We start from the raw sequence: 4813 nt of genomic DNA on the forward strand, positions 1-4813 counted from the left end.
TCCGGGAAGAGGAATGGAATATGGAGGCAATAAATAATAATAAAAATAACCCTTGCAAAGCGGCTTAATGGTTATTGCCTGTTCATTTTGCTGAAACACACATCCTTTCCTCATACAACCTTTGCATATCCATTTTTGCAGTGCTTTTCCCCCCTAGAGGGACACGGGTACGCATATCACAAAACATTTTGTGAATCTTTGTACTTTGGTCCATTTACTGTATTTATTTTCCCCAGTTTGAACGATAAAATGGTGATTTTTCTCAAGTCCAAAGGAGAGTACCCCTAAACATTTTTAAAGAAAAAAAACAACTACCCCTAACTACTTTGCTAAATTAAGAAAAGGGCGTGTTCTGCAGTGTGGCTGTTCACAGATTGCTTCAGAAAGTACAAATTACATGGGGTTTATCTTTAAATGCAGGCTGGGTCAAAATTTATTACGCACAGCTATTTGCTTCCGTCAAGAACTAGAAGTGGTTTAAGGACAGTCTCCCCTGGCTTTCGACAATAATGGAGGTAGACAATCTAGGGTGCCAGAGGGCTAGGCCCTCTACTATACTGGATCCCTATACCTGCAAGGGATCTGGGTGGGCTTTTTGTTCCAGGAAGGATGCCGTTTAAATTGCTATGTGGCTGTTTGACCACCAGGTGACGCTGCAGCCCCAGGAATGAATGAGTTTGCAGAAACTGTGGGTCACTCTCACCCATTTGTCTGGGTCTGGAGGGTGTTTTTGGAGGCATGGGGAGGGCAGGTCTCCCGGGTTTCAGGCAGGGAGCATCGCAGCCCCATATTTGGAGATGCCAGGGATCGAACTTGGGAACTTCTGCATGGGAAACGGGTACTCAACCACAGGGCAGAAAGTTGTGTGTCTCGTAATTGTTTCAAAACGACCGGTTCTTCGCACACAAACATATTGTCCCCTCTACTTTGCAGGGGATCATTCTCTCCCATTCAAAAAAAATACCAAAACCCCAAACCTCAGCCTGAATCAAGACCACAGTGTTATGAGAATTAGATTCAGAGATTCAGAGCTGATGAAGCGGCTGGGCCAAAGCCGAAAGGACGCTCAGTTGCGGATATGCCTGGAAGCGAAAGGAAAGTCCGATGCTGTAAAGAAAAATATTGCATAGGAACCTGGAATGTAAGAACCATGAATAGAGGTAAGCTGGATGTGGTCAAAAATGAGATGACAAGAATAAATATCGACATCCTGGGCATCAGTGAACTAAAATGGAAGGGAATGGGTGAATTCAGTTCGGGTGACTATCATATCTACTACTGTGGGCAAGAATCCTGTAGAAGAAATGGAGTGGCCCTCATAGTCAACAAAAGAGTGGCAAAAGCTGTAATGGGATGCAATCTCAAAAATGACAGAATGATCTCGATACGAATCCAAGGCAGACCTTTTAACATCACAGTAATCCAAGTTTATGCACCAACTACCGGTGCTGAAGAAAGTGAAATTGACCAATTCTATGAAGACCTACAACACCTTCTAGAAATGACACCAAAGAAGGATGTTCTTCTCATTACAGGGGATTGGAATGCTAAAGTAGGGAATCAAGAGATAAAAGGAACAACTGGCAAGTTTGGCCTTGGAGTTCAAAATGAAGCAGGGCAAAGGCTAATAGAGTTCTGTCAAGAGAACAAGCTGGTCATCACAAACACTCTCTTCCAACAACACAAGAGACGACTCTACACATGGATATCACCAAATGGGCAGCATCGAAATCAGATTGATTATATTCTCTGCAGCCAAAGATGGAGAAGCTCTATACAGTCAGCAAAAACAAGACCTGGAGCTGACTGTAACTCAGATCATCAGCTTCTTATAGCAAAATTCCAGCTTAAACTGAAGAAAGTAGGAAAAACCACTGGGCCAGTAAGATACAATCTGAATCAAATCCCTTATGAATACACAGTGGAAGTGAGGAACAGGTTTAAGGATTTAGATTTGGTGGACAGAGTGCCTGAAGAACTATGGATGGAGGCTCGTAACATTATACAGGAGGCAGCAACGAAAACCATCCCAAGGAAAAGGAAATGCAAGAAGGCAAAATGGCTGTCCAACGAGGCCTTACAAATAGCGGAGGAGAGGAGGCAAGCAAAATGCAAGGGAGATAGGGAAAGATACAGGAAACTGAATGCAGATTTCCAAAAAACAGCAAGGAGAGATAAGAGGGTCTTCTTAAATGAGCAATGCAAAGAAATAGAGGAAAACAATAGAATGGGGAAAACCAGAGATCTGTTCAAGAAAATTGGAGATATGAAAGGAACATTTCGTACAAAGATTACCATAATCAAGGACAAAAGTGGTAAGGACCTAACAGAAGCAGAAGACATCAAGAAGAGGTGGCAAGAATACACAGAGGAATTATACCAGAAAGATATGGAGGTCTCGTACAACCCAGGTAGTGTGGTTGCTGACCTTGAGCCAGACATCTTGGAGAGTGAAGTCAAATGGGCCTTAGAAAGCACTGCTAATAACAAAGCCAGTGGAAGTGATGATATTCCAGCTGAACTATTTAAAATTTTAAAAGATGATGCTGTTAAGGTGCTACACCCAATATGCCAGCAAGTTTGGAAAACTCAGCAATGGCCAGAGGATTGGAGAAGATCAGTCTACATCCCAATTCCAAAGAAGGGCAGTGCCAAAGAATGCTCCAACTACCGCACAATTGCGCTCATTTCACACGCTAGCAAGGTTATGCTTAAAATTCTACAAGGCAGGCTTAGGCAGTATGTGGACCGAGAACTCCCAGAAGTGCAAGCTGGATTTCGAAAGGGCAGAGGAACCAGAGACCAAATAGCAAACATGCGCTGGATTATGGAGAAAGCTAGAGAGTTCCAGAAAAACGTCTACTTCTGCTTCATTGACTATGCAAAAGCCTTTGACTGTGTCGACCACAGCAAACTATGGCAAGTTCTTAAAGAAATGGGAGTGCCTGATCACCTCATCTATCTCCTGAGATATCTCTATGTGGGACAAGAAGCTACAGTTAGAACTGGATATGGAACAACTGATTGGTTCAAAATTGGGAAAGGAGTACGACAAGGTTGTATATTGTCTCCCTGCTTATTTAACTTATATGCAGAATTCATCATGCGAAAGGCTGGACTAGATGAATCCCAAGCAGGAATTAAGATTGCCGAAAGAAATATCAACAACCTCAGATATGCAGATGACACAACCTTGATGGCAGAAAGTGAGGAGGAATTAAAGAACCTTTTAATGAGGGTGAAAGAGGAGAGCGCAAAATATGGTCTGAAGCTCAACATCAAAAAAACCAAGATCATGGCCACTGGTCCCATCACCTCCTGGCAAATAGAAGGGGAAGAAATGGAGGCAGTGAGAGATTTTACTTTCTTGGGCTCCTTGATCACTGCAGATGGTGACAGCAGTCACGAAATTAAAAGACGCCTGCTTCTTGGGAGAAAAGCAATGACAAACCTAGACAGCATCTTAAAAAGCAGAGACATCACCTTGCCTACAAAGGTACGTATAGTTAAAGCTATGGTTTTCCCAGTAGTGATGTATGGAAGTGAGAGCTGGACCATAAAGAAGGCTGATCGCCGAAGAATTGATGCTTTTGAATTATGGTGCTGGAGGAGACTCTTGAGAGTCCCATGGACTGCTAGAAGATCAAACCTATCAATTCTTAAGGAAATCAGCCCTGAGTGCTCCCTGGAAGGACAGATCGTGAAGCTGAGGCTCCAATACTTTGGCCACCTCATGAGAAGAGAAGAATCCTTGGAAAAGACCCTGATGTTGGGAAAGATTGAGGGCACTAGGAGAAGGGGACGACAGAGGACAAGATGGTTGGACAGTGTTCTCGAAGCTACGAACATGAGTTTGACCAAACTACGGGAGGCAGTGCAAGACAGGAGTGCCTGGCGTGCTATGGTCCATGGGGTCACGAAGAGTCGGACATGACTAAACGACTAAACAACAACAACAACAACAAGGTCTAAGATAAAAAAATAAATGTACCAGGCAAACACATAAATAGATAAACAAACAAACCAATAGGCCGCATGTCTGAAACAGTGCAGGAGAGGAGTCCTGAAACCATTTTGACTCTCCCAAATTGACCTCAAACGCTTCTCTGCAAGGAGGAAGGAAATGCGAAAACCTCCCCATTGTCTCTGTGCTCACAAATCTTGCCTTAAGGCCACATTTGGGTATGAAAAGGGTGAGCCTGTGACCTGGACTCAGGAATTAAGTATTTACCATCACAAAGGAATAACCAGGCTCCCCATTAAACCCATTAAAAGCCAGGTAAACCCATCAACAGGTTTCCTGACAGAAGTCTAGAGTCCAGATCGAGGGAAGTTATAGTCCTATTCTGCCTTGGTCAGAGCACACCTGGAATACGGTGTCCAGTTCTGGGCGCCACAATTTAAGAAGGATGTTGACAAGCTGGAAGGTGTGCAGAGGAGGGTGACTGAGATGATCAGGGGTCTGGAAACAGCCTTATGAGGAACATTATATATTGTTTTAATTCTATTACTGCACAGTTTAATTACATTTTAACTATTACATTTTATATATTTTTTATCTTTCTGTGTTTTAACTGTGTTGCTTTGATTTCTGTAAAGCTGCCTTGAGTCCTCCTGGTCTGGGGGGAAAGTGGAATATAAATAAATATAATAATAAAAAATGCTCTCTGAGCATTTAGCACAGTATAGATGTGAGGTGCAAGGGAAGATTAAATGTGGTCCATTTGATACCTCCTAGTTTCACATTTTCAGTTATGTAAATAAATCAGACAATCAGACCACCCATTAATGAAGGGGCCATGTCTCAAGCATA

The sequence above is a fragment of the Zootoca vivipara genome, chromosome 17, assembly GCF_963506605.1.
Source record: "Zootoca vivipara chromosome 17, rZooViv1.1, whole genome shotgun sequence".
Classification (NCBI taxonomy): domain Eukaryota; kingdom Metazoa; phylum Chordata; class Lepidosauria; order Squamata; family Lacertidae; genus Zootoca; species Zootoca vivipara.